Below are 12,495 nucleotides of genomic sequence, written 5' to 3'. Positions count from 1 at the left end.
AATCATTTCCTGAAGTACATGACACCATAGATGATCTGATACACAGAAAAGACTGTGAGATCCTCTGGTTAATGCACCTGTGCACATTTTTATCTCCCTTATCAATAAAATCTCTACCTGAGATCATCTCTCCTCCATATGTCAGACCTGCTGCTGTCAGTCAGGAGAGATTCAGATATTTTTTTGTGTCAAACCTCATTCAACCTCTGATATTTTCTCTTTTTCTTTGGAGATGACAACTCAAATAAAATGTATTCTTTTAATAATTATCACTACACTTTAAAACATCATGCGCTTTAACCTCCAAATGATATTGACCTGCTTTATTCTGGAATTCAACCCTTTTAGTTTATCAGGCTCAGCACTGAACCACATTACCTTCATTATTTTTCTGGTTTCTATGAACAAGTGAAGAGTCATCAGATCTGACTAATTCAATGTGACTCCTGCTGCAGGAGGTTGTTAAAAGGATGAGACAGAGAGAGAAACCAAAGCTAATATCAGAGTGTGAAAGTACAAACATGGTGTGAAACTGTTTGGAGCTGCTCGTGTTTTCTTCTCTGACATGTCAGTTTTTTAGAACAGCCTGCTCCAGACAGACATACATCATTCACCATGTCACACTCCTTCCATTTCATAGTGATTGGTTTAACTGTTCTTCAAGAGAAGTTCAGTGACTTGGAAATTCTCTTGTATCCAGCCACTGATTTCTGCTTTTCAATCCCATTTTCTCAGAGACACTCAGTATTGTTCTGTCTTCATGGTGGACAGTTTCTCTGCTCACTCACCAAAAGCTGGATCCTCCAGATGCAGGTGTATTTATACTACAATCACCTGAAAGCCCTTGGCTGCACACAGGTGATCTCCATTTATCTAATTATGTGACTTTTCAAACCAACTGGCTTCACCACTGATGATTTAGATGTGTGCTGAAAGTTTTCTGTTTTACGTTAATAATGAATTCAGATCACATTATTCTCTCTGTTTAACTTTGTCATTAAATTGACTTTTTTCTGTTTGCAAATTCCCTTTGATTCAATGTTATGTTGTTGTACAACACTGAATCAAAGGGAATTTAATAGGGATGACTGTGTTGAATGCTGAGCTGAAAACACAATCATCCCCCAGAACATGGTGAGCAAACTGACGACACTTGGTTTCAACACCACCCTGTGCAACTGGCTGCTTGACTTCCTCATTTAGATAAGAAATGATAGATTTTAGTGACACTTTCCAAAGTAAGCGAGTTGTTCTCTCTCACACTCCTTCTCTCTCTGTTCTGGCCTCTTAAATAAAGATTGATAAGCAGTGGCAGTTATTTCTATCGTAATTCACCAAAGAAACACATCACACATACTTAGGTCATGAAGCCTGAAATCAGATTTCTGGCCATGAACAGGGCTCAGTAAACTAGACTTTATGTCTGGTTCAGTGTAGCTGCCTGACAAACTCTCCACTTGTTAAATGAAGTGATTCAGTTACACTGACATTAAACAGCTGTGAGCTTCAGCCAGTGGGATGTGAAGAGGAAGCAGCAGATGAAACACTGCTCTTAAGGCGAGTGACATACAGTGGCTACAGGAAGTATTCAGACCCCTTCAGGTTTTGCAGACAAAATGGGCCTGATTCACATTTGGTTATCTATTTCAGATTTATTTTCTTGTGTCACTTAACAATAAGATGAAAAAATACAGCACAGAAACTTCTCTCTTCACCATCCTTTAGTGGAGAGCGTGGTACAAAGTCATGTTAGGAGCCGACAGTCTCTCCCTCCTTCCTCGTGTTTCTGGGAGAACCTTCCTCGTGTTTCTCATTTGTCCCCTGTTTGTCTGTGTTCTTGTCTGTATGTGTGTGTGTAGGCCTGGGTGTGGCTGACTTACTTTGGGTTTCCCTCCAGAGCTCCTGCTCACCTGTCTGCAATCACCTCATCAGCCACACCCTCAGCCTGCAGTGTATTAACAGCACTTCTTCTCTCCACACCATGTTGTCAGTTCACAGTAGTGTTAATACTCCTGTTAATGATAATGTTTGATGTGAGCAGGTGGATAAAGCTCAGTGTTGATTAAATGGAGAAGCTGAATTCTCCCTCCACCTGTGTCTGTGACACAGAATCTGACACTTCACATAAATTCTACTAGTGAAGACAATAAACAGTGTGTGTCCCACTGCTGATCACTGTAAACCTCCATTTCTGTCAGGAGGACATATGAACTGGATTCTCTCATCCTGTCGTCCTTTGCTTTTTCCTTTACCTTCAGTAGCAACTTTCAAATACACTTATGATGTAAACAAATATTTAATCAGTTTACCTAGTCCTGTTCTATCCCACCACATTGTGTTCTCTCAGAGATAATGATGCCATCCATTAGTTTCCCTGATACAAATCTGTTTAACCTGTTATAAATCAAAGGGCAGGTGCATTTCTGCTGTTCAGAAATAATGAATTAACTTGACTCCACTGAATGAGAAGCTCACTGTCGTTCAGTCCTTGTGTCGTCTGAGGTTTCCTCCTGATCCATGTTCTATCACAGAGATGAACCATGCACTTCAACACAAGACTTGTGAAACACAGTGGCATGCTGGGAGAGCTTCTAAAACAATATGAAGATAAACTAAAGACAGAAACAACAACACACGTATGCTTAGTTCAGAACCAGACCAGAGAATATAGGAGCATGATCGAGGAGTGCAATGATAGTGCAGTAATTGTGCATGTGGACTTTTCTGAGGGGCGGAGATGTAAGTATAGTTCTGAGGTGCAGTCATGCCACTTTGGTCAGAACTGCCCACAGCTCAATCCTGAAAGATATTTGTTGAAAGTTTCCAAAAGTTGATACAATTCACTTTTGGTCAGATGGACCCAGCAAGCAATACAAAAACCAGAATAACTTTTCTCTCCTCTGCAGTGTCCCTCCAACTCTAGGTTTCAAGAGAACAACCTGGAACTTCTTCCCCACCTCACATGGGAAGGGAGCACCAGATGGCATAGGAGGTACTGTGAAAAGGACTGCAGACAGCCTTATACTGCGGGGCAGAAGCCTCTCCAGCACTAAGCTCTATATCATTACTGAAGCTGACATGCAGCCATATGATGCGCTCCTTTCTCTACCACTAAAATCTGTACCTGCAACAAGGAAACTCCATCAGGTCATACCGACACACCAAAACGACTCTGAGATCCATTGCAGGTCACTGTCTTGTTTCTGCAGTGAGCCACAGACGTGTGAGTGTTTCAGCCCAACCATATTCCAGTTGACTGCCAACACACCCAGAGCACAGGTTGAGGATGATGGTCCTATACCAATGCAAAAGAGGAAAGGTCCTTTGGCAATGTTGATGGAGGAAATGGAACAGGAGGGAAGTGAGCAAAGAGAAAATGGAATGGGAGGAAAGTGAGCAAAGAAAAAATGGAATGGGTGGAAAGTGAGCAAAGAGAAAATGGAATGAGAGGAAAGTGAGCAAAGAGAAAATGGAATGGGAGAAAAGTGAGCAAGAGCCAATGGTGCAAGAGCCACTGACCAAGAGTGGTCCTGACGGGACTGTGACAGATCTATCTGATGTAGTTCAGTGTGGAGATTGGCTTGTGGTCATTTATGACCTGCACTGGTGGTTAGCAAAGGCTCTCACTGTGGACGCTCATCATCAAGATGTGGAAGTGGAATTTTTCCACCCTCATGGGCTCAACACACGATTCCATCCAAAAGGAGGTGCAAAGGATACAGTATGTGCTTCATACCATTTGACCATACTCTGGTCAAACTTGTGGGACTGTCATCACCAGGTCGTGCAAGCAGGACAAGGGAGATATGCAGTCTGTCTGCTGAAGTCATGGACTTCATAGAGGAGAAACATATACACTATACTTCTTGACAAAGCTAAATGAGTGATGTAATACAGTCAGGGAATACTCACAGGAGTTCACATTTCAATTATTGTTATTATTGTGCCAGATGTGTTTTGTGGTATTTATACAGAATGATTTCTGTATTTTGAAATATTTCATTTTATGGAAAAGAGACTGTAAGACGTAGTTATTCATGTCCAATATACAGTTTATAGTGGTAATGACTTAATTTTTTATTATGATGATTTGATATTTGATGTTATGGGGGTGGGGTTAAAAATGATATTGCCTAAATGTACCTTACACCTTTTTTTTTTTTTTTTTTTGGAGTAAATAGTTAAATAAAGTTCTTAAACAAGAAGTCATTGACTTGAGTGGTATAAATTTTGGAATTGTATATTGTAATGAGGCCACTGTCACCACCATCAGATTAGTGTCACCACCGTCAGAGGCAGTTTTGTTTTAAATGAATATACTTACAATTTTTCTTCATTGCTGTTGAGTTATTAAAGTACTTGTCTCTTTTAATACAAAAATATGTTCGTTAAAAAAAACATTCCTTTTCCTAATTTGCTTAAAGTAGATGATGTATGATGTTAGATCTTTTAGAAGAGTATATGTACAACAGTTTAAAAATTTTTATAAAGTGAATATTCAAGTAACTTTTTATTTTCAGAATTAAAACCAGTTTTATCCAAATTCCCAAGAATCAGAGGTATATATCACCATGAACGCAGAACTTTCATTCTGGTTTCAAAAGGGAACATATTGTTTGGGATGTAGTGAACTTGACTGGGGCCACAAGAGACAAGGAGGAGTGGCTTCCAAAACCACAGTGCAAGCTTTCCAAACAAATATGCCAGCTTCCTTATACTAAACTGGGAAGGTGAGTGGGCTGGAAATGTGCCATCTAAAATCAATATACTCCTCGTTCTAACAAATAGTGTTTTCCATTGTGGAGGTGTACTCACATTAAGCCATGCTGTGAACAGCCACTATCACTAAAGCTGTGCTGGAACGCTGCAAGTGTTTCTTCCACTTTACTGCACAGCAAACTGATTTGTTCATCTGAACCACTAATAAAGTGATGCTAACTCACTGAGAAACACATTTCATTTTCTTACAACCTTTTCCTAGTTTAAAAGAAACAGCAAAAAGTTTTCTTTGCATTAGTAGTAACATAACAGCTGTGATGTGGCTGAAAATGATCAGTAAACAGTGAAATAAGGCTGATATCTGAAAGTACAAACTGGAACAGAGGAGTGAAAGTAAACCCCAGATCACAGAGGTTCAGGTAGAAGCTGCAAAAGTCTTGAGAGCTGAAAACAGAGAGAATTAAGAATAGAGCTTTCTCTCTAGTCTACAGCATAGACACACAGGAGTGTAGCAACTGCAGACACAGCTAAAGGCAGGAGAATGTCATAGGTTGGCAATGGTCAGCTCTGCTACCAAGCAGGACCAACACAGTGCAATTTGGCACAGCTACCCTGCTAACTCCTGTGAGGCTGTAATGGAAATGCATGCCATCACAGCTTATGTGCTAATGGAAAAAGCCCATAATATGCTACTTTTCAGGGCACCTCTGTAACAACCTTAAGCTTCTGAACATCTACCACAACATCCCTAATTCAGTTTCCACTGGAAACATTGATGCCTCTGCCTCCACCTGATTTCCTGTCATCTCTCTACTGTCCATAATAAAGGCATAAAAAACCCAAATCACTTAAAGATATACTCACATTCCCATTTCCACATTCAAAGCACTGGTGTTTGATCTAATTCTTCCTGCTGTCCGTACTGGCTGCCAGGAGATCCCTTCTTTAAACAGTTTCTGTGGAAATGATAGGCCACGAAATCCACAGTCCTATTTCTGTGCAAATAGTAATTCCAAACTTCATCAGCATTGTTCAACAAAATCAAGTGGGTATCTTCAAATGTTTGTCTTTTAGTGCAGAATTTCCTCTCTGTGTTTACATCTCTCCACCACAGATTTGCAAGGAAACATTAGGTGTAGAAACACAAAGAGGGGAATTTTGGACTAAAAATACCTGGAAGATAGAAACTTGATCTACTCAGACTGTGGAAGCCTCATGTTTGCTTCTTTTCAATTCTGGAAGTCAACTTTTCCACAGGACAGGGACTGTGGATTTTATGCTCCATCATTTCCATTAGAATTTCTTTAGAAAGGATCTTGTTGCAGACAGTACAGACTTTTATAGAAATCCTTTCCTTTAACACAAACTACAGTGCATCACACCAAAACAAAGTTAAGAAGCTGAGCAGCCATGAGAATATCTCACAATCATGATCAGCATTAAAAAAAAAAAATCTAACATTGACTTACTGAAAACCTTGGAGGTGATCTGGACTTTCCTGTGGTTTCCTCTTGTCCTTGTAACAGCAGTAGCTCCTCCCTTCCTTGTCAATAATTGTGCAGAAATAACTGAGTGCTTCTTTCTTCCTAAATCATGAGCAAGTCCTGTCCAGTCCAACTGTTTCTGCTCCTGTTTGACTTCTGAACTTGTCTCTGGCTGTGTGTCCATTTACTGCAGCCTGTGACATCAGACTGTAGAATGTTGATACATCAAAGGCATCAAAGGACAAACACACACACACACACACACACATATACATATACATAGATAGATATTGCTTATTATTATTAGGAGTTACCTCATATGCTAAAAATGCAGAGTGTTGGGCTGAAGTGAAATCAAGTTTCCTCAATGTCAAACTCAGCACATGTACCAACGATTTTCAGCAAGGTTTAACTGACACTACATCAATTCATGACACTCCACGCCATCAACATGAGCAGAGATGGAAACATCAAAGGCATCAAAGGACAAACACACGCACACACACTCAGACACATACTTTTACTTATGTCTTTGTGAGGACACTTGCTGACATAATGCATTCCCTAGCCCTTACCCTAACCCTAACCAAAACCCAATTCTAACTCTAACCCTGAAATCAAGTCTTAACCCTCAAACAGCAACATGAACACAGATGGAAACACTGCAGAGCTGCTTTGGATGGTTTAACAGGTAGAGATCATCAGATAATGGAATGACCTGATACCTTCATCTGTATCCATAAACACATGGAGGAAATCTCCCAAACACAAACTTAACCACAATGTGATTCACAGTTAACAAACACACTTGCATGTAAACTCTCACACCAGCATAAAAATAAGTCATTGTTTTAGGATCTGAAGAAGAAGATCCAGGATGAAGGAGATCAGGAGACAGGAGCCCCACAACAGAAGAGAGAGAAATAAAAGAAATACAATTAAAACACAAACTTACAAACAGATGAAGAATCACCTTAAAGTCATTGTAGCAAACAAAGAAAGTTTTGTTTCTGGACCCAGACTGAGAAAATACCAGTAACTGAAAATAATGATGAAATAATGTTGGAGGAAAAAAGAGAAGAGACCAACATACAGCAGGACTCTGTGGATTTAAGCTCTAACAGCACAAGATAAGTTGAACCAGATCTAAAAGAAACATGAGTCAAAATGATTCTCTGTGCAGCAGCTGATCTGTTGCAGAAACAACAACTAAAACTGTCTGTGGCAATGGAGAGATAGTGAATATCACTCCTCACTTTCAATAAAGAGGTGAACACAGAAAATAATGTCTACTGCAAAGTCACAGGAAAACCAGAGTGTGAGGAAAGAGCACATTACTGTATTGATGAAAAAACAAAGATCTGATGGACAAAAACTCTTCTCAAAGTTGGAATGTAGGTGGTGCAAAGCACAGAGAGCAGAGAGAGATGAAGAACCCTCTGAAACCAGTCCTGGAGTCCTTGAAGGAGGACTTATTATGGACTGACAGGAGACAGAAAGACACTTTCCAGTCATTTCTACCAGCAGTCAGCAGACAAGCACTCATGAGAGCACCTTTACACCTCACTCTGACAAAAGAGACACAGCCCAGTTCAGCCTCTGCACAGCTCTGAAGGACAAACACTGCTGTGACTGTATTTAAGAGGCAACATACTGTGATTCACATCAACAACTGACAATCATATCACTAATAAAACATTCAATTCAACAGCTAATTAAAAAGCCAACAGGAGAACACTGTTTCTTTTAAAGGCTGTTGGTATAAGATTTGAAGGAGAGCAATGATTGAGACCTTAAGTGAGATTAGTTTCATCGTGAGCCCATTATCAAGTCTATCAAGGATGAAGCAGCATTTTGTATTTTTAGGTAAGAAGTTTTTGGCCACAATCCCAGTTGTCATTTAAAGCACAGACTCATCACTCTGCCTCCACAAAGGCTCTAATCTAGTCACAAACTGCTTCATAGTCAAAGAGAGAGAAACAAATAAAACAATAAGAACAGCAGATAAAATTCAAGAGAGGAGCAGATATAGAACACAAGTGTAAACATAAAATACTACGTTACCTAAAAACCTGTCTGAACAGATGGATTTGTATCTGCTTTGTGAAAGAGTCCACAGAGTCCACACACCTCAGACTTACTGGGAGATTATTCCAAAGTTTAGAGGCTGCAAACTGGAAAGCACAATCTTCCTGAGTCTTAAAACATGTCCGAGGTACATTTAGAAAGTCCTGACCTAAGAGATCAGCTCATGGTGTGGGGGTGCAGAAGGTCCATGGTATACTGTGGAGCCTGGACATGTAACAGTCACTTCTGCACAATGAACTTCAGTGATGGTTTAGGAATTTAATTTTTTGAAGTCAGCACATTATACAGGGGCAGTGATACACCTGGATGTGTTTCATCCAAAATAAAAATACTACCTTCTTCAACTAATACTGTATGTCAGCTTTCAGGGAGTCTGAAGACACCAACCACCAACAGTGTGAGCTGCACACTGAATGTGATATTTCAGTGTTAGAGATAGAAATAGGATTTTCCATTGTGTTGGTTGTAGTCACATCAAGTCATGATATGAATGGTCACTAACATCATACAACTAGGGGTGGGCGATATGGCAAAAATATCACATCACGATTTTTTAATGGTAAAATCACGATCACGATTTTATCACAGTTCATTTTTACAGTTAAGTTGTAAGGGACCAAGCTGGCAAGCACGAGGACCACAGGTGAATTTCTTCAAAAGAGGGTTTTATTTACCCAAAAAAAATGCCAAGAAATGTTTTAACCAAAATATAACAAACTTGGATCCATAAAAGAGGTCAACCTAACAGAACTATACTGAAAAAATATAAACTCAAGTAACTGAACAGACCAAACGGCAAACAAAGACAAACAGACCTCCAAACTGAACAACAAAGGACACATATATAATGGTTGATCAGGCCATTATCTTAACAAAAAGGGGGATTTACAAACAACAAACACGGCAACAAACTCAACAACAGAAAACAAAACCAGACAATCAGCCTGTCAGTAAAGAATATCTTTAACTACTAACTAAACAAACTAAATCAACGACTAACAGTCTAAAGAAATAATTAACTATACAAACTAAATCCCCAAGTTCCCCCCATGATGTGGCATCCCCTTGGTCCAGCCCAATTTGGCCGCTCCCTCCATATAATGGCTGCACTTCTGGGGGCAGCTCCTTTTGGACCCAGCCTCACATGACACCACTCAGCAACACCAGCAGCACCAGCAGCAACAGCACTCTCTGCACCGGTAACTCAAACAAACAAAAATTAGAATAAACCATTTAAACAAAGAAAAGAGTTGACTGTACAAAAGTTAACTAAATGTGCGCGCTACAAATAGAATCAATTGTACTGTCAAAAAAAAGGATAAATAAAGTGTGTGTATTATGTTAAACAAATCTCATGTGATTTACTGTGTAGGTGCAGAGGGTACCGACATTGCCATGTGTTGTGTGGTCACAGGTGTGGCCATCACATAAGTTAATTTAGAACCAAACGATTTTCTTTGTAAAAACTTAGTTATAAAGGCAAAAAAGTCACCTCTTTCCACCGTTTGCTACTTCTCTCACACAGCGTGCTTTTATCAAAGGCTTGTGTTATAGTTGGTTGTTTCTGTGTAATGTCTTTAGCCGTTACCACTGGCTGATGTGTGGTTGGCCTCGCTGCTTGGCTCTCAGCTAATTGTTTCGGATGCTGCCTCTTCAGGTGGTTAAAGAGGTTCGTTGTGTTTGCGCTTTGTCGTTTGGAAAAAACCCAAACCAGTTCCATACACAGTGTTGGGAAGTAACAGAATACATGTAACGACGTTACGTATTCAGAATACAAATTCTGAGTAACTGTATTCCATTACAGTTACAGTTTAAATAGATAGTATTCAGAATACAGTTACATTGTTGAAATCAATGGATTACGTGACGATACTTCTCTGTTTCACAAGTTTATATTTATTCTCTAAATGAACGAAGTCAACCTGATGCGTTTCCCAGAAGCCCCAGCTCCACGGAAACAAACGTAAATAAACGAGCTGTTCGCCTGATCAGTCGGTCAGAATGGAGTCGGACGAGGAGCAGCAGGAGTGAGAACTTGAGCCGCAGCCGGCAAAACAGAGCCAGGACAGGAATGCATTGGCCAAGACAGAAACGGCGTTACATATTCATAATACGAGTTGGGGAGTAACGGTTACATGAACTCCGTTACTCCCCAACACTGTCCATACGACTGAAGTGGAGTTCTTTTTGGGGACCAACTCCAAGCTTTCACTTTCGTAGTCGGCCAAGGCTACCCGCTACACCTTGACTAAAACAGCAAGGCTAGTAAAAAAAAAAAACTAGAAAATCAGCACTGCTCGTACTTCGCCATGATTGGTTGGTCATGTTCACGTGAAGCGGGCTGTTAGTTGCCCAAGGAAAAAAAAAAACTTTTCGTGCTTCTGTGCGCAAGCATAGAGCTGCAATTAATAGAATGTGCCCTATAGACGATAATACGATCTCTCTCCTCTGGCAGATCGTCAACATCAAGATCGTCTTCACGATCTAATATCGTCATATCGCACACCCCTACTCCCAACACAGGAAAACAAATAACCAATATACAAATACTAAGAAAAGAAAACAATAAATTAATGCTTAGAAATTAATCAAAGCACTAAGAATATCAGTAACTAAACATAACATAAAAACAAACAGTCAGGACACAAAAAAACAAAATCCAACTGAGTATCAGGGCTAATTGAATCACAGAAGGTCAAAAAAATTAAACAAGAAAAGAAAGAAAAAGAAAAATAAACCAGCACAGGACCTAGTTAAACACAATATTTAATAAACCAAATAACCAAACCTAACAGAAATAAAGCTATAAAGAAAAGAAAATAATCAAAACAATAACCCAAAACCCATTCTAACTAAATGCAACAAAGGAAATGGGGGCATTAAATAAAGAGCAACCCCACCGTGCATTCATTCAATTTTTAAAAGTCCAGGCCCAAAGCAAACGAAACTGCCCATTCAATACTCGCGTAGGTAGGGGGTGATTGCGTTGTCCACCTGCGCAGCCCGACAGCAGCAACACCGGAGCCCCCGAGCGACCGCAGCGGAGAACCGCGGCAGAAACACCCCGGTAAGATAGAACAAGGCAAAGCAGCAGTATTTCTTCTCCGTGCAGGACAAAGCAGCTGGCAAATAATTCTCGATCAGGCTACGTGTGATCACCTGAGGGAGAGAGAAGCTGAGCGTGTCCATTCAGCAACAGTGGAGGCTAGCAGCAACCTGAGGCTAATTTGCAGCACTGGGAATGAACCCACGAGCCGCGCACGTCGGCGGAGGATCGGCAGTTCGGCGTCTGCGCCAGCGACGACAAGGCGAAAGAAGCGCGGGACCAGGAAGTGGGCCTCGGAGCCAGGAGCGAGAGAGAGTCAAGATGGCCACAGCACCCTTTTATAGAGTGCCCTCATGTGGTGATAGGCTAACGAGGACCGAGGCAAGCACTGATAACTACAATCAATATTCCTACAACTTTTCCCAGCTAAGCAGGAAAAGTTTGGTTTGCATAATCAGTAACATAACACAGCTCTGATATGGCTGTAACTGATCAGTAAACAGTGACATAAGGCTGATATCCCAAAGTACAAACAAGAGCACAGGAGTGAGACTAAACTCCAAACTGTAGAGACTGAGGTAGAAGCTGCAAAAGTCCTGAGAGCTGAAAACAGAGAGACGTTTTAGAACAGAGCTTTCTCTCTAATCTTCAGCATAGATACACAAGTTTAGCTACTGAAGACACAGCTAAGGAGAGGAGAATGTTAAGAGTTGGCAATGGCCGGCTGTGTTACCAAGCCGGGTCACAGCAGCAGTGCAGCCATCCCCTACTACCCTGGAACATTGTGTTCCCAGAATGCAGGTTTACTTGTGGTTCCTAAAGACTCCAATAGAGAGAATGGGAGGCAGAGCCCTCAGATATCAGGCTCCTCTACTGTGGAACCATCTACTAGTTTGGGTCTTGGAGGCAGACGCCCTCTCCATGTTTAAGAGGAGGCTTAAAACTTTCCCTTTTGATGAACCTTATAGTCAGGGCTGAGTAAGGCTTTCCTGAATGAGCCACTAGTTATGCTGCTATAGGTCTACACTGCTGGAAGACTTCACATGATGCACTGATTTCCTCTCTCCTCCTCTCCCTCTCCATCTGTACACATTCATATCCCATTAATGTATGTTACTAACTTGGCTTCTTCTCTCTCCCATGGTGTTGTGCTTTCTC

The sequence above is a fragment of the Toxotes jaculatrix genome, chromosome 11 (genome assembly GCF_017976425.1).
Source record: "Toxotes jaculatrix isolate fToxJac2 chromosome 11, fToxJac2.pri, whole genome shotgun sequence".
Classification (NCBI taxonomy): Eukaryota; Metazoa; Chordata; class Actinopteri; family Toxotidae; genus Toxotes; species Toxotes jaculatrix.
This window is presented reverse-complemented; position numbering follows the sequence as displayed.